Below are 19,721 nucleotides of genomic sequence, written 5' to 3' on the forward strand. Positions count from 1 at the left end.
CCCGAGGTGAAGTGCAAAAGCTCGAACAAGAACTGTGGAATCTTACCGTGCAGAACTCCGACATTGAAGCGTACATTGCCAGGTTCAGTGAGCTGGCACTCTTGTACCCGGGAATGATAACTTCTGAGGGCAAGAAAGTTGAACGCTTTATTTGGGGGTGAACTCCTCCAATTCAGGGAAATGTGATTGCGGCGAATCCCTCAACGTTCGATAGTGCTTAGCGCCTTGCGCAAAAGTTGTACGACCATGGGGATAAAAAGGGCACGAAGGCTTCCGGCGCTGAAACAAAGAAGGAGGATAACAACAAGAAAAATAGGGGAAACAAAAGAAAAGGGCGACAAACTCAAGAATCATCTAATAAGCAACAAACCGTAGCAGTTCACGCTGCTACCACTCAGACCACACCAACATCAACCACACCGACACCTGCAAGGCCATACGCAGACACTTAACCAAAGTGTGACAAATTCAGCTTCGACCACAGCGGGGCATGCCGAGACTTACAGTGCACCAACTGCAATCGAAAATGGCACACCGCCCAATATTGCAGATCTCAGCCACAACAAAACAACCAACCCAACAATGTCGGGGTAAGTCAAGCATATTACGGGTACGGAGAGACCGGCCATTATAAAAGGAACTGTCCCAAGGCAAACTACCAAAATGCATGAGGAACAAATAGAGTCCTAGCCATGGGACAAGGGGAGGCTGTGCAGGATCTGTCCGTAGTCACTGGTACGTTTCCCCTCAACAACATCTACGCATTCATTTTATTCGACAGTGGGGCATAACGAAGTTTCGTGAGTCATAAATTTAAACACTTACTAAATCAAAGTCCCCAAAAGTTAAACGAAACGTTCACGGTGGAAATGGCTAATGAGAAAACTGAAACAACAAACGACATTTTCATCGGGTGCACGTTAACATTAAATAATCACTCATTTTAAATCAACTTGATGTCGGTTAATATTAGAAGCTTTGATGTGATCATCGGTATGGATTGGTTAAGCCCCCACTATGCCGATATTATGTGCCACGAAAAGGTCGTTCGCCTTCACCTACCCACCGATGAAACACTAATTATCTATGACGATAAACCCAGTACAAACCTCTGTCTCATCTCGTGCATTAAAGCACAAAAGTGCTTGCATAAAAAGAATCACGCCTTTCTAGCCCACGTAGTGGACAAACAGAAAGAGGGAAATAACATCAAGGATATCCCGGAGGTAAGTAATTTTCCAAACGTGTTTCCTGAAGACCTCCCGGGAATACCCCCTGAGCGACAGGTCGAATTTCGAATTGACCTAGTACCCGGAGCCACGCCAATTGCCAAATCGCCGTATAGATTAGCCCTTGCAGAAATGCAAGAGTTATCTAGCCAATTGAGCGGACTGCTAGACAAAGGATTCATAAGACCGAGCTTCTCACCTTGGGGAGCTCCGGTTTTGTTCGTCAAAAAGAAAGATGGTTCCTTCCGTATGTGTATCGATTACAGTGAACTCAACAAGCTCACCGTCAAAAATCGATACCCTCTTCCCAAGATCGACGATCTATTTGACCAATTACAAGGATCCAGTTACTTCTCAAAAATAGATCTGAGGTCCGGATACCATCAACTACGAGTCCGAGAAGAAGATGTACCCAAGACTGCTTTCCAAACTCGCTACGGACATTTTGAGTTCGTAGTAATGCCCTTTGGTCTGACGAATGCACCTGCTGCATTTATGGACCTGATGAACCGAGTCTGCCGACCGTACCTCGACAAAATTGTAATTGTCTTCATCGACGATATACTCGTTTATTCTTGGAGTAAAGAAGAGTACGACCAACTGATGGGTTTTGAGCATTCTAACACTCCTATGGTGTACATGCAACCCTAGAAACCTTGGATCTATGTTTGACTAAGATACATGCAAATAATTATTTTTCCAAGGTTCTTATCCTAACTAGCATGGCATGGGGTACTTGAATCAAATAAAACTAGTAGAATTACTTACCTTGTAGTAGTAGTTGATTGCTTGGAGTTTGAGAGCCTAGCACCAATAATGTGGATGCCTCAAATGGAAGTCACAAATCACCACAAACTTGGAAACTTGAGAGAATAGTCACAAACTTCTTAAAATCGGCCCTCTTAGTTTACACACATCAACTAGTGCAATTTCAAGAACCAAAGCCTCCTTTATATAGTGTAGTGGATTAGGGTTACATCCATGTAAACCCTAATACCCATGTCTTTTCATTTCCATGAGATAAATGGGTTAAAGCTCCATGGAGTATCCATCGACTTTCCATGCAAGCCTAGCCCATTCCAAATAAGCATTAGCCCACACTATATAAATACAAGAGCCCATATTTAATTAGTCATACTTTTGATCTCTAAATTAATTCTAAATTAATTATAGATCAACACTAATTAAATAATATGATTTTATATTAATATATTAGAACTTATAATATATTAATAAATCATAACTTATACTATTCTCAAAAGATTATCTGTAAATTGTTCGGGTGAAGTGCAACCCAAATGGACCATGCCGGGTCGGGTCAAGTACATACCAAATATAGTTATGGACTTAGACACTATATCCAACAGTCTCCCACTTGGATAAGTCTAATAACTATAGTTGCAAGTATGACTTCAGGAACCGATCAACAATCGTAGCTCTTTAAACTCTGTTGAACTATGAAGCGCCATTTTAGATAAGTGATCATATAATCCTCTGTTCTAGATATCAGCCGGACAAATACATGGAACATGGTCTTGCTTATTGTCCAACATTTGTTTCCCGATTTCCGATTTGTTTGACATAGAACTTAACTGAACACATCAATTTAGTTCTGACCAGGCCCGGTACATAGGTCAAAACAAAATCATCGAGGGGCCCAGATATCGCTTCTAATCCTAGAAGGAACAGATAAACTTCGACTCATATGTTTGCTCTACTACTTGTTGAATTACACACAAAAGCACGATTTATAACATCGAGTTACCAATGCGTTTTCGTGCAATCAATGCATAACCAACTCATAGGCAACAAATCATATCTCTAGGTTTGAAGACTTATATGATATTACCGTCTCACGATCACTCGAGATAAATTCCATGAAGTGATACAAGTGAGCGTGGGTTGAATCCAATACTCAGAACTTATGAGCACTCATGAGTGCTGTAGCCCCGCTTTGTCTAACATCTTAGACCTCTACAAGCCAACCCATGACAATCTTGATTCATATCTACTTCCAACATATGACCGACTATGGAGAGTTTGAATAATATGATATAAACCATAACATAATTATTCTGGAAGTTAAAACATGCAAAAAGAAATAATAGTAAACGATTGACAAGAGATAGCAACACTTTACTCATAAATAACAACTTTTATTTATCATCAAATGTCAATTACATTTTACAAATTTCAAGATTATCTAACTACTAAAACTAATATCATCCTTCAGCCCTATGCTCCGAGCATGCTGGAGATGCTTAGCCCGAGTCAGTCCCTTCGTGAGGGGATCTGCTGGGTTCTCATCCGATGATACCCTCTTTGCCACGAGGATTCCTTCTTATATTCGATGTCTGATGAAGTGATATTTTCTGTCAATGTGTCTGGATCTCCCATGATCTCTTGGTTCCTTGGCTAAGGCAACCGCACTATTGTTGTCACAGAAAATCTCCATTGGCTCCTTTATAGCTGGTACAACTCCAAGGTCTCCGATGATGTTCGTTAGCCATATAGCCTCCTTTGCTGCCTCGCTTGCTGCTATATACTCTGATTCACAAGTGGAATCAGCCACTGTCTCCTGCTTGGAACTTTTCCAAGTAATTGCCCCTCCGTTTAGAGTAAAGACCCACCCCGACTGAGAGCGGAAATTATCCCTGTCAGTCTGAAAGCTAGCATCACTGTACCCTACAACTCTCAAGTCCTCACTGCCACCGAGGGTAAGGACCCAGTCCTTAGTCCTCCGTAGGTACTTGAGGATATTCTTTACCGCAGTCCAGTGTGCCTTGCCAGGGTTCCCCTGATACCTGCTAACCATGCTCAAAGCAAAGGCTACATCAGGTCGGGTACACGTCATAGCATACATGATCGATCCTACAGCTGAAGCATAAGGTGTTCGACTCATTTCTGCTATCTCAGCCTCAGTACTAGGGCTTTGTGTCTTACTCAATCTGGCGTTACTCTGGATGGGTAACTCTCCTTTCTTGGAGTTATGCATGTTGAACCTTTTCAACACTTTGTCCACATAGGTGCTTTGACTAAGTCCAATTAGTCTTTTACTCCTATTTCTCAAAATCCTTATCCTTAGGATATAGGCAGCTCCTCCAAGGTCCTTCATAGCAAAACACTTCCCAAGCCAGGACTTTACTTCCTGCAGGGTTGGGATGTCATTTCCTATGAGTAGTATGTCATCCACATACAGTACCAAAAAGCTGACTATACTCCCACTAGCCTTGATATAGACACAAGATTCATCTTCACTCCTTGAAAAGCCAAATTCTTTGACTTTCTCATCAAAGCAAAGATTCCATCTGCGAGGTGCCTGTTTTAATCCATAAATGGATTTCTTGAGCTTACAGACTCTACTGGGGTACTCTGTACTGACAAAACCCTCTGGCTGAACCATGTAAACATCTTCAGCCAACTTTCCATTAAGGAAAGCGGTTTTGACATCCATTTGCCATATTTCATAATCATGAAATGCAGCAATGGCTAACAGAACCCTAATAGACTTAATCTTGGCCACTGGTGAAAAGGTCTCATCATAATCAACTCCCGGAGTTTGAGAATAACCCTTTGCAACCAGTCGTGCCTTATAAGTGTGTACATTACCATCCATGTCGGTCTTCTTCTTGAAGATCCATTTGCACCCAACTATCTTACGATCAGGTACATTGTCAACCAAGTTCCAAACTTGATTGTCATACATGGACTGTATCTCACTATCCATAGCCTCTTTCCATTTAGCAGCCTCAGGGCCTGCCATGGCTTCCGTGTAGCTGTTAGGCTCATCCAGATTTACCAGTGTGTTATCACTGATAAGTGTCTCACCTTCTGCAGTAATATGAAAACCATAATAATGCTCAGGTGCATTCCTAACTCTGGTGGAACGCCTCAGAGGTATAGATTCTTCAGTCGGCTCAACAGGAGTTTCCTCCTCAGGTTGAGGGCTAGGGTTTGAGGTTCCTTCACCACTTGACTCTTGAATTTCCTCAAGGTCAATTTGCCTCCCACTGTCTCCTTGGCTCATGAATTCTCTCTCTCGAAAGAATCCTCTTCTTGCTACAAAGACCACATTATCATTGGGTCTGTAGAAGATGTAACCAAAGGATTTTTGTGAGTAGCCGATGAAAATACACCTTTCGCTTCGGGGTTCGAGCTTATCGTGAGTCTCACGTCTCACGAAAGCCTCGCAACCCCAAATCTTAATGTGGTCTAGATTGGGAACTTTTCCAGTCCACACCTCGTGAGGTGTTTTGGCAACCTTCTTTGTAGGGACTAGATTAAGGATATGGGCGGCAGTCTCTAAGGCATACCCCCAAAATGAGATTGGTAGCGAAGCTCGACTCATCATGGAACGAACCATGTCCAACAAGGTCCGATTGCGCCTCTCAGCTACACCATTCAACTGTGAATTCCTAGGAGGTGTCAATTGTGAGATAATCCCACATTCCTTAAGATCGTCAAGGAACTCAGTACTAAGATACTCACAACCACGATCGGATCGAAGCATCTTAATGTTCCTGCCCAACTGATTCTCCACTTCTTGCTTAAACTCTTTGAATTTCTCAAAGGTTTCTGACTTATGCTTGATTAGGTAGACATATCCATATCTACTAAAATCATCAGTAAAAGTCACATAGAACCGATTAGCATCTCTTGTGGCGGTTCTGAAGGGTCCACACACATCCGTATGTATGAGGTCCAACAAACCTTCACCCCTAGCACAAGTGCCAGTAAAAGGTGACTTTGTCATTTTACCAAGCAAACAAGATTCACAACTATCATCTGACTTTAGGTCAAATGACTCCAAGACTCCATCCTTTTGGAGTTGGCCTATGCGTTTCTTGCTTACATGTCCAAGACGACAATGCCATAAGGATGCTTTATCTAAGCTAGTGGAAGAGTTAATACATAATACATTATTTCCTAGATTATCTACAGCAGATACAGTTTCATACACGCCATCACAAGGTAATGCTTTAAAATAAAGAACATTATTAAAGAAAGCATCAATACTACCATTATTATTATCAAAATAAAAGGTAAAACCTTGTTTATACAATGCATGAAAGGAAATAACATTTCTTGCCATTTCTGGTGAATAATAACATTTATTCAAATCTAATGTAAACCCACTATTTAGCACTAAGGAATAAACTCCTATCTTGGTGACAGGTGAAGCTTTCCTGTTTCCCATGATCAAGTTTATCTTTCCCTGCTCCACATTCTCACTTCTTTTTAGTCCCTGTAAATCACAACATATGTGAATACCACAACCTGTATCAAGGACCCAAGACTTAGAATGAGGTGAGTTATTAGACAATATAGTGTATATACCTGCATGGTTGGGTTTTACTTTCCCATCCTTCAAATCTTGCTGGTACTTTGGGCAGTTTCGCTTCCAGTGCGACTTTTCATGGCAATAGAAGCATTCAGCCTCATTAGGGTTAGCAGAAGGAGTGACAAAACCTTTCTTGGTTTTGCTTGAAGAGGAGCCTTCAAGGGTCTTACCCTTGGTACCCTTAGAAGGGTTCTTTATCTTCTTCCCTTTGCCATGCCCGATTGCCAAGACATTGGCCGCAGTTGGAGTAGGAGTAGGAGTAGTAACAACCGACTTACCCTTTAGACCACTTTCGGTGGTATTCAAGAGTCCTTGAAGTTTGCTGAGGGTGACTTCTTCCTTGTTCATGTGATATGTCATGCGGAATTGATCATAACACGATGGCAAGGAGTGCAAAATGATGTCTATTGCTAACTCCTCAGGGAAGTTCACATTCAGCTTCAGTAAACGATCCACATACCTTTGCATTTTCTGCATGTGGCCCATGATGGGTTCACCATCCTTCATTCGGGTTGTTATCATGGAGGAAATTATTTCATATCGCTCTTGACGAGCACTTTGATGGTAGCGGTCCATTAAGTCCTGGTGCATCTCAAAAGGATAATAGTCCTCATAGGACTTTTGGAGCTCGGCTGTCATGGTGGCCATCATGATGCATGCCACTTTTGTAGCATCTCTTTCATGTACCTCATATTCAGCAAGCTCTTCAGGAGTAGCAGTTGGCTCGGGTACCTTCAGCTCCTTGTCGAGAACATATTCTTTGTTCTCATACCGAGTGACCATCCTGATGTTTCTGATCCAATCTGTAAAGTTGGACCCATCAAAGATGACTCTCCCACAAAGATTCATGAGAGAGAAGGAGCTAGTAGGGTTTGAGCCAGAAGCATTGTTATTGGAAGACATCTGAAAAGAAGAGGGAATGGATTAGATTAGATATAGAGATAGTCCTTAACAAAACACCCAAATGTAATATTAAGGCTAGGACCCAACACAATATTTTATAACTTAGAAGAGGGATGCCGTAATCTAAGCTATAAGATATTTGAAGGTAGGTGAATGACGATTCACCAATTTCCACCATGAAAAACGAAATTTTTAATTAGGTTTTAATTGGTTTAGAAACTCCTAGATTCTTTGAGATTCATTTAACTTTCTTCAATGGCATGTTTCAATCTCGAGTGTGCCCTTCAAGTTTTGTGACTGGGATGCCGAGGATCACAAAACAAGGTGTGAAGTAACCATGCAAATTACTTGGTACCCTTAATGTATTACCCCTCAATCGATGTGCCGGTTAACCACACACGCTCCATCGATACTATGATAAACATTAAGTCACCCTTTACCTACCTTGTTAAGTTCAAGTTAGTGTGCCGGTTAACCACACACGCTCCACTAACGACTTAAACAAAGTGTAAAGTGTAATTTCATGGATTAGCACCTTATTCACATTTTCCTAAAATATCTAAGATTGGGAATTCAATAAAGTTTATTTACTTTAGTATTATCATTATACTTTTAATGAGAATTTATAAGTCCTTGTCCTACCCGTTCGGCTAACGACCCTCCACCGATCAAGGAAGCGGTGGGTGAGAGTGGACACCCATTAAGTTGCCATTTTATAGGCAACAACCTTATACCCCCCTTATAGACCGGCTTCGTGAATGAGGCGTATTAGCGGTAAGACGACTTGATCTTATACATATATAAATATTATTAAACTTATAATATTATAAAGTATAAGGGTTGAATTTTAACTTTTAAAATTCTAGGGGTTGGAACTAAAGTTTTTAATATGACTTTACATGTTCCAAAACTTGAGGGCAAGTTTTGTAAACTTTCAAAACTTTTCATTTCTCATAACTTATGAGTTAATGGTTATTAAAAATGAAGACTCTTCATTTTTTGTAACCTATGTGTTCTTTTAATGGTTATTTATAAATGTGACTTTTGGTTATCCATAACTTAAGAACTAGTTATGGACTCCATTAAAACACATAAAGATCAAGAATTAATCTAATCAGTTATTAGCACATAATTTCTATGATCTTCTAAACTCATATGTTTATGAATGTTCATATCAAAAATTTCAAGAATCGTAAGTACATATACAAAACTTGAAATTTTGATACGAGCTTTTGAACAAAACTTCAATTTTCAAGTTTTTTTTTTTTGCATCAAGTATCAAATAAACAAACCAGGCTCTGATACCACTGATGGGTTTTGAGCATTCTAACACTCCTATGCTGTACATGCAACCCTAGAAACCTTGGATCTATGTTTGACTAAGATACATGCAAATAATTATTTTTCCAAGGTTCTTATCCTAACTAGCATGACATGGGGTACTTGAATCAAATAAAACTAGTAGAATTACTTACCTTGTAGTAGTAGTTGATTGCTTGGAGTTTGAGAGCCTAGCACCAATAATGTGGATGCCTCAAATGGAAGTCACAAATCACCACAAACTTGGAAACTTGAGAGAATAGTCACAAACTTCTTGAAATCGGCCCTCTTAGTTTACACACATCAACTAGTGCAATTTCAAGAACCAAAGCCTCCTTTATATAGTGTGTTGGATTAGGGTTACATCCATGTAAACCCTAATACCCATGTCTTTTCATTTCCATGAGATAAATGGGTTAAAGCTCCATGGAGTATCCATGGACTTTCCATGCAAGCCTAGCCCATTCCAAATAAGCATTAGCCCACACTATATAAATACAAGAGCCCATATTTAATTAGTCATACTTTTGATCTCTAAATTAATTCTAAATTAATTATAGATCAACACTAATTAAATAATATGATTTTATATTAATATATTAGAACTTATAATATATTAATAAATCATAACTTATACTATTCTCAAAAGATTATCCGTAAATTGTTCGGGTGAAGTGCAACCCAAATGGACCATGCCGGGTCGGGTCAAGTACATACCAAATATAGTTATGGACTTAGACACTATATCCAACACCAACATCTACGGTAGGTCTTGGAAACACTAAGGGCGGAGAAGCTGTACGCGAAATTCTCCAAGTGCGAGTTCTGGATTCGCAAGGTAGATTTTCTGGGACACGTGGTCAAGGAAGAGGGAATACACGTGGACCCATCCAAGATCAAAGCAATTGAGGGCTGGGCAACCCCGAGAACACCAACGGAGATCAGACAATTCTTGGGCCTTGCTGGTTATTACAGGAGGTTCATTCAGAATTTCTTCAAGATCGCCAAGCCCCTCACCGCTCTAACCCAGAAGGGTGTACCCTTATCCTGGGAGGCAAAACAGGAGGCTGCTTTTCAAACCCTGAAGCAAGCCCTCTGCAGTGCTCCGGTGTTGTCTCAGTCAGAAGGAACGGAAGATTTCGTGGTGTATTGTGACGCTTCAAATCAAGGATAGGCTGCGTACTTATGCAACGTGGGAAGATGATAGCTTATGCGTCCAGACAACTGAAGTCCCATGAAGTAAACTATACCACTCACGATCTCGAGTTGGGAGTTGTGGTCTTCGCTCTAAAAATTTAGAGGCACTACCTCTACGGTACGAAGTGCACCAATTTCACAAACCACAAAAGCCTCCAACATATTCTAAACCAGAAGGAACTAAACATGAGGCAGTGACGATGGGTCGAGCTGCTGAACGACTACAAATGCAAGATCTGGTACCATCCGGGCAAGGCTAATGTGGTGGCCGACGCCCTAAGCAGAAAGGAATACTTGGGTCGCCGAGCGAAAACACTAACGATGACCATTCATTCCCACTTGTCTTCGCAAATCAGGGAGGCTCAACTAGAAGCCTTGAAACCAGAAAACATCACAAACGAAGGCTTGCGTGGAATGGATAAGAACCTAACCATCAGGGAGGACGGAGCTTACTACTTTATGGAACAGATCTGGATACCGAAGTTCGGTGGATTCAGAAACGTGGTTATGGATGAAGCGCACAAAACAAGGTACTCCATCCATCCCGGCTCTGATAAAATGTACCTGGATATTAAACAACATTATTGGTGGCTAAATATGAAAGCAGAAATTGCTACCTACGTGAGCAAGTGCCTGACTTGCGCTAAGGTTAAGGTAGAATATCAGGATCCCTCAGGTTTATTACAACAGCCAGCGATACCCGAGTGGAAATGGGAACGAATAACAATGGATTTTATAACCAAATTGCCTAAGTCGACAGACGGACTGGATGCCATTTGGGTGATTGTCGATCGGTTGACTAAATCCGCCCATTTCCTACCAATAAAGGAAACGTATAAAATTGAGAGACTAACACAGATCTACATAAAGGAGGTGGTGAGATAACATGGTGTGCCAATATCTATTATCTCGGACAAAGATAGTAGGTTTACCTCTCGGTTTTGGCAGTCGCTACAGAGGTCGTTGGGAACCTAGCTCGATATGAGCACCGCCTACCATCCCCAGACCGATGGACAAAGTGAGAGGAACATCCAAACATTGGAGGACATGTTAAGGGTCTGTGTGATAGATTTTGGCAGGGCTTGGGATGCCCACTTACCACTGGTGGAATTCTCGTACAACAATAGCTATCACACAAGTATCAAAGTCGCTCCTTTTGAGGCCCTTTATGGACGAAAATGCCAATCACCTCTCTGTTGGGCTGAGGTAGGAGACACCCAACTGGAAAAGGGACAGGTACCAGATAGCACTCTTACAGGAGCCGAGATCATCATGGAAACCACTGAGAAGATTGTCCAGATTATAGAAAGACTCAAGGCGTCCAGAGATCGACATAAAAGTTACGCTGACAGACGACGAATACCTCTGGAATTTCAAGTCGGCGATCGCGTATTACTTAAGGTCTCTCCCTGGAAGAGGATGATACGTTTTGGAAAGCGGGGAAAGTTAAATCCAAGATACATCGGACCCTTCGAGATCCTTGCCAGGATCGGTCCGGTGGCTTATAATGTCACACCCCCAAACCAGACGGCGAAAACGTCCGGGGGTGGATGACTTCATTTATAGTATCACAACACATGCATTATAGTAATCAAAGTACAAAAAACCATTTCATTAATAAGTATAAGTTTTTACATGTGTTCAATCATTGTATATTGACACCAAAAATAGTTATAGCAAAAGATAGAAGACATGACTCAAAGTAGCTCTATCTTCTCAAAAGCTCGGGGAGTACCTGTCTACTGATTCCCTGAGAATACAAGTAATTTGAAAAGAGAGCATCAACATAAAGTTGAGTGAATGCATAAGTATTTATGTTTGAAGTATTTTTCTGTTCTTTTGAATACGTAAACTGTTCCAGAAAATCCTATATTTTTTGCTGTATATGAAAAGTAGTTTTAATCCCATAAAAACCGTTCTGTTTGTAAACCATTGTTCTGTATTTGTATTCCTTTGAAAAACTTGTAAAAGTGAGTGTGCCTGGCTCCACCAGTTGTTATTGTAAATTGTAATGTAATACTGTAAATCGTATCTTTGTACACTAGTACTTTGAAAATGTATTCATGTTTAGTTAATTATACACTAATCGTATTGTTAATATCTTTTTAGTGAGTTATTATAACCATACTATGACTAGATGGCCTGAAACAACAATTTGAAGGCGTCAAAACTGTTGATAACAATTGTCACTCGTAGGCGTGTATGCCCGGCTGTAGCTAGCAGTCTGAGTGCGGGGTTGTCAATCCCAATATAGATCTATACACACTTGTTTCGATCCCCGACTGGAGATTTTGGTTAGAATATCAGGACTTTAACTATGTTGTTTAAATGAATAAACAACCTGAATCTTTTGTCTCATAAAAAGCATATAGACGTTACGTATATAATAATAGTGAAAACCCAATCATTCTGAAATAAATGATTGATAGTATGCTCCTTGCTTAGTATACTCGAAATGTATTTGTAGTAGTATACCCTTGTTTAGTTTTGAATCAAACCCTTGTTCTTGTAAAATAGTGCAAACTCATGTTCTTGTGAAATAGTGTACTCTAGTATACTTGAATTGTGAGTTAGTGTTCTTGAATCATAAATTATACCTATTATAATTTATATGTACTTTCTGTATTGATACTAACTGTTCATGAATGCAACCCCTTGCTCGACATGTTACAAAGGGTATTGAAACTAAATAAAATAACTTTTATATTTATATACATATGCAAATATATATAACTAAAATTTAAACGACATTCGGACAAATAACTGATACTCTAGCCCACATCCAAACAAGGAAAAGGAAATAAAGTGAGTTATCAGTCCTAAGCCCTTTAAATCTTATATATATATATATATATATATATATATATATATATATATATATATATATATATATGATTTTTGGGAAAAAATATAAGTTTATAAAGAGTTTAACATTTTGAAATACTTTTGGTGACTTGATGTCATTTTAACACAATTTGAAACCATTTGATCTGAAGATATTTGATCCATTTTGTAAAATATTTTGAAACCATTTGTTGGTAACACAAAATCCTTGTGTTAGACTTGTATTCCCCCCCCCCCCCCCCTTAAAACTGTAAAAACTATGAAAATACGGGGGTATGAACTCACCTTTTAGAGGGTGATTCAAATGATGATTTGATATAGGATGTTTATTTCCACAAGTGAAATCCCGTAGCAAAACAAGTCCTATATAGCAATTTGTATAGTATATATGCAACCAATTAGCGAATATAATCATAAAAATGATTGGAATTTGGACTAATTTGTAAGTATAACTTACAAATATGAGTGTTAGAAGCTAAAATGGAGGTTGAATTGAGTTCACGACCAGGAGGGTTCACGGCCCATGAGGTGTTCACGACCCTGATGGTATTCACGGCCCTGTGTTCTTGATGAATGAAGAACACGTGAAGATCCTAATCAAGTTTCTAATAAGATTCAAAGGTTTTCAGATGGGTGTTCTTCGTATTCTTTGTGTTCTTCGTGAAAACTAGTGAAATTAACGGATTTCAGCCTAGTATATGAAGATTGAAGGATGTTCTTGAAGTGATAACAAGATCAAGAAATGATACCTGTTAGATATTATGAAGAACTAGAGATTATCACTTGAATGTGACGAGAAATGATGAATTTAGCATGTTCTTGAGGAGAGAGGTTGTTCTTGGGTGATGAAACTTGAGAGAAAATGGTTGGAATTTCGCTTGAAAGTGTAGAAATGAAGTAAAATCAGCTGAAACATATATATATATATATATATATATATATATATATATATATATATATATATATATATATATATATATATATATATATATATATATATATATATATATATGCGAGGGTTCACGGTCCGAAGGGTTCACGGCCGTGAACCTCGTATGCGGCCCGAAGCCTGATCACGGCCTCGTTCACGGTCCGAAGGCGGTTCACCGTTCACGGCTGCGAGGTTTGCGGTCCGAGGGAAAAGAGAAGAAAGGTGGTGCGAATGCTCTCGGATCCCACTTATTCCCTTCTTAACACCTTATAATCTTAGGGTTTTAATATGCAATGGTTATTTATACAAACCTTAATAAAAATCCAATTAATAAAGAGGACTTTAATTGACCCAAGTTTGACTTTGGTTGACTAGGGTTGACTTTACAAGTGGAAAATAACGGGATGTTACATATAAGCTGCAGTTACCACCGGAGCTCAGTAATGTACATCCCGTCTTTCAAGTGTCAAACCTAAAGAAATGTTTATCTGACGAAACTCTTGTTGTTCCGCTTGATGAGATCGAAATAAATGAGAACCTTCATTTTGTCGAGGAACCCGTGGAAGTTACGGATAGGGAAGTGAAACGAACGAAACAAAGCCGCATTCCCATTGTGAAGATTAGGTGGAACGCCAAAAGAGCACCGAAGTTCACCTGGGAGCGCGAGGAGCAAATGATGCAAAAATATCCACACCTCTTCTCTACTTCATGAACGCCAATTTAGAACAAATTTCGGGACGAAATTCCCTCTAACGGGGGGATGATGTTACAACTAGCAAATTAGGGTAAATATGTTGACCCTTGTACAAGATAATCTCCTTGTGTAATCTTGCAACACTTCATTTAGTGAAATTCAAACTTCAATGCTATTAAGTTCATACTTTCATACATTGTCATTCAAGTCGAACAACCACGTATAAGCCCAAAACTCAATCCAATAAGCCAAATCCAATCATTTTTGGGCCTTAGCCAAGAATTGTCGGTCCAAATCCCTTATTGGACCAAGACTTTCTTATTGGGCCCTATCGGGCCGATAACTTCCCCTTTTGGTCTTGTTGGGCCGAAAACCCCTCTTTGGGCCCCAATGGGCCGAAAACTTTTATTAAACATTATATGGGCCGAAAGCCCATACCTGGGCCTTAGTTGGGCCGAGAACTCTTAGTTTTGGGCTCCTTGGGCCGAAAAAACCCTATTAAGCATCAATGGGCCAAGCCAAATCCAAGCTCACAAATATTTTTTGGGCCAACCTTGGGCCAAGAGCCCCTTGGGCCCGTTGGATTATTAAAAAAAAAGAGATTAAATGGTTAATATTGCATGCCACCTCAATATAACACAACATGCAACAAGGTTTTACCCAACAAACTCCCATGCACCTCACATCACCAAAGCCTAGGTCAACTCCAATTCTCTTCCCCCCCTCCTCTTGAATCGGCCGACCCCCTTCCCCTCTCTCCACATTCACTTCCAAACTTCACTCTCATCTCATTTTTCTCTCAAGTCTCCATTGTTCTCTCAAGAATTTTCGAGTTCTTCATCATCAAAGATCGAATATTTGTGTGTCATAATCTGTCCATCATAAAGCTTTTAATAATACAAGTGTTAAGTTGTATGCCATAAAGCTGTAAAACGTCTGTCATAAAACCTCAGTCATGATTTTACCCTAAGAACGTCGTATGCATTATTCGATAAATCCACGTAAATTTTGTTGAGGCTCTTGTGAGACACTCCTTCACCCGTACCTACCTAGCGTACACCGTAAGTCCTGGATTTATAATCAGAGTCTCCTGGAGGGAGAGCGAGGTAACTGTGTATAGATTTATACGGGGTTGACACCCCCACACCTGATCTGTTCGCTACAGCTAGACGGGCCAGTCTAGGGTGACAAATATCTTTTAGAAACTGACGCTTGAAGAACGTCAAGACAGGCGCGTTAGTCATATTAGCATGATTGTAATGACTCACATAGAGAATAACAATATTATTTGAATTTACGAATGATATACATTCTACTAGTTTTATAAAATACACAACTATGTTTCGTCTATTTTGTAAACTAATTTCACCACTCTGGACTTAGGGTTTCAAGACCACGACTCTTTTATATACAAAAAATATAGGATTTTCTGGGAACACACTCTTTTCAAATACAAACAAAGGAATATAAAGAACATGCATGCAATTATATACGATTTTGGAACGAGACTCACAAACTACTTTTATAGAAAATATTGGATTTTCTGGAGTTTTATAACTTATTATAATCAAAGATGTTACAAAGTTTTCTTACAAATATGGTTATGAACTCACCAACATTCTATGTTGACGCTTTTCAAAATGACTTGTATTCTCAGGAAATCAGTGAACAGGTACTCGAGCCTTGGATCTGGATATTTTGCTATCTTTTTGAGACATCATACTTATTGTTATTTTTGTGTAATCAAAGAACAAGTACAATTTGTAACCAATGAATGTTGGTGTATTGTAATGTATGATGTTGGTTGCTATGTATCATTTATATTCAACTGCTATGATATTACACAATGACGTCATCCGCCCCCGGACGTTTCCGCCGTCCTGGTTCGGGGGTGTGACAAATAATATCAAATTCTATTTTATCTAAACTAAAATACTAACAACCTCTAGTATATTAGATTTACCAAATTATTTAACCAAAATATGCACTTTGTGTTAAACCTAACCTAACTAATCCAATGCAAATAAGCTCTTAGATGAGATTGACAGAGTGATTTATGTTTCATGCAAATTTTACCAATAATAATTGATACTCGTCACAAGCTCGCGAGCGTTAAAATAAGAAATCCTTGACTACACTAACTTTGATTTACCAAAAACCAGTTGTGTTTTTTTTTTAATTTTCCAATTCAGAAAGCATATACAAATTTTATAAATTGTGTACCTTGAATGATTCAAACGCTAATTCAATTGCTCAGATGAAAAGAGTAACACTCATACATATAATGTAGAACAAACCAAATATTGCTTGATACAATTGAAGTTAAAACCAAATCATGAAATTAACAAGTGTTTAATCAATTCAAAACCAAAAATGGAAAGAAAGTTAGTCGAAATCAAGAGTCAAACACAAATTAAACTTTCAAAACAAAACTCATAGTGTTTAAAAATGTTTCCTTCATAAAAGTTACTTCCAAAATCACCCTTCTTCTGCTCTTAACTATGGTCAATTAAAAATGAGGCCAAATTCTCTCTAAATCAAAGAGAGATGAAACTGCTTAAGTGTCCAAATACATAAACACAAACATGTAATTTTTACACTGACAATTTCATGGTCATGTAATATTGAAAGTACGTTGCAATGTTCGAAATTATTCCAAAAGTACATTACTCAAATCGTGATCTTTCTTTGGTTACACATTCGTGTACTTTTTCTTCTTTAGAAAGCACGACCGTGTAATGCTTTTTCTATTATCAACTTTCCACAAAAACAAAATCGTGTAATATTTACACTGACAATTACATGACCGTGTAATAGCCTGAAAATGTGACATCCCCATTTTCTTGGCTAGAAAAGAACGATTTGTTTATGCTTTATTTGAAAATCAGAGTATCTTTTTGAAGAAATATGTTGCAGAATTTGTTCCCAAATATATGATAAGTAAATTATCAAAGCATTCCCGAAGGAATGGGTTTTCATTATATTAAAAACATTGGGGGTGTTATTGTTAATACAATACATAAGCATAAACAGAAATAGTACAAGCCTTACAACATCTATTATTCTAATGGCCTATAATCCATAAATGTCTCATTAGATCAACACTCCTGTGCTCTTTTGCCACTACCTGTAATGCAAGAAACTGAGTGGGTCAGGCTTGGGAGCGTGGTGAGCAAATAGGGTTTTCAACCCACAATAATTAAGTTTATTAATTTTATCAAATCAATCAACCCGATTACCTATTCCCGTTATCCTCACCTTTTGTCCCTAAAACATCTAAATTAGGGGACCTAGCCTAAGGATTTTCATCGGGATGACAACACTGCTTAGTGGATTCCTCAGCAATATATGTCAAATAAGGCAAGCCTGCCAACGTTCCACTAGACTTTCTAGAATAGTCTGTGGTCGCCATCTATACTCCGCTAGATGACTGAATCATCTTAAACATCGAGGCCTCTCATCAATTTTATTTCCTCTTTCATCATCTATTTCATCTACCCATCTTTACCTATCATAATCATAGGTATAAAATACATATACAGTTTAAATCAAGTAAAACATGTATATTTTGTTCATCCATCATTAATATCAAGTACGCAGATAATATGCACACATAGCACGTAATTTATATTAAATACTTCATATCTATGTGTAAGATGAAAACAACTATGCACTCACCTGATATAACAAGTGTATATTGCAGATCGTAATTAGTTCTGAGAGTAACTTCCCGATCATTTTTCAAAATATCTTCTAGTATTTCTTTCTAAATTTATGTGCATTGTATGTTGCGAAATATATAAAAAAAACCATCCTATTTATACCCATGATGAAACGTGATCCCCAATCTTATCAAAATCAACACGTAGCATAAATTTGGACAAGTATGTACGATTATAATTATCTTAGTCATCTTGTAAAACTAACACATATACCTTTTTATTAAATGAAGTTGTACGATCACACATTTAAACAACGCGTGTTATTTTTAATTAATAAAATATGTACGATCTTTCTTATATTTCTTACATGTTGATTGGATCATTTGCAATTCACAAATCAATTATAATTACATTTATGGTCCCTCAGTTATTCTTGTATTAACACAATATATCCTTCAAGTTACACTATAGTCCCTTAACTATTTATTAATAAAATCATTATACCCTTTATAATAAAATCTTATTCAAATCATTTATTTCGTTCCTATCCAAACCTTTTATCATTAACTAACTCGATATGTATGTGTATTCTTGACTTTATATCAACGAGTACTACAACTTTTATTTAAGCTTCGTGGGCAAGTTCTCAATCTATCTCAAATTTACAAATTTGCACTGATTTCGCTGCGTTTCGAAACTTAGGGACCAAGTTTCGCTCACATCTTTCGTATATGAGCTCCGTTCTCGACGTTCTCTATATCGACAGGATCTACGACTTCGTTTTGATTATTTATCCTAAATAATCTTTTATTTTTAAACGTTTATTTAGCCCTATTTATTAAGTTTTTTTTAAATATTTTTTTACACGAATATTATATACACATAATATTTGTTCAATTTCCAAGCATATAATATATAAACACATATACTTGAATAATCCCCTTTCACTTATTCATAAAAGTTTATAATCATCGACCGATGTAAATACAAATTTTATAATTATGACAAACAAGAAACGTGGGCGTTACAGAAAACATGCTTCTTCGATTTCATAACTCCTTCATTCTTGGTCTGAAAAATCTATTTTTTTTCACAACTTCCTTACAATGTCCTAATCAAGATCTGATCTTCAAATGAAGTCTGAAAAGCAACCAACACTGTGAAGCTAAACAATTTCCCATAATTGTCCAAGAAAAGATAAAATATATGCATAAACTAACCCAAAATACAATGCATGACATGAAATAAACATGTAAAAATAGTGCATTTCATGCACTTCACAAATCTCCACAAGCTTGAACTTTTTTCTTATCCTCAAGGAAAACAAGATTCAATCCAAACCGGGGGAGAAAATTAATAAAACCAGAATATAAAAGCAAAAGGAAAGAATACCTTAGGTTACCCATCACGACAATACAATCATAATAAAAGATTTGCTACTTTATATCTCATGCACACAACAAATATACCACATTATAAAACAAAACACATAAAGGCATAAATATTCACTAAGCGCATTGCACAAAACACGTAGAGTCATGGTATAAGGCAACTTCTAGTAATTCTCACTAGCCAAAGCAGGTTCGTCCCAATCGAAAGG

The sequence above is a fragment of the Lactuca virosa genome, chromosome 8, assembly GCF_052849685.1.
Source record: "Lactuca virosa cultivar CGN04683 chromosome 8, Lactuca_virosa_CGN04683_v6, whole genome shotgun sequence".
Lineage (NCBI taxonomy): Eukaryota > Viridiplantae > Streptophyta > Magnoliopsida > Asterales > Asteraceae > Lactuca > Lactuca virosa.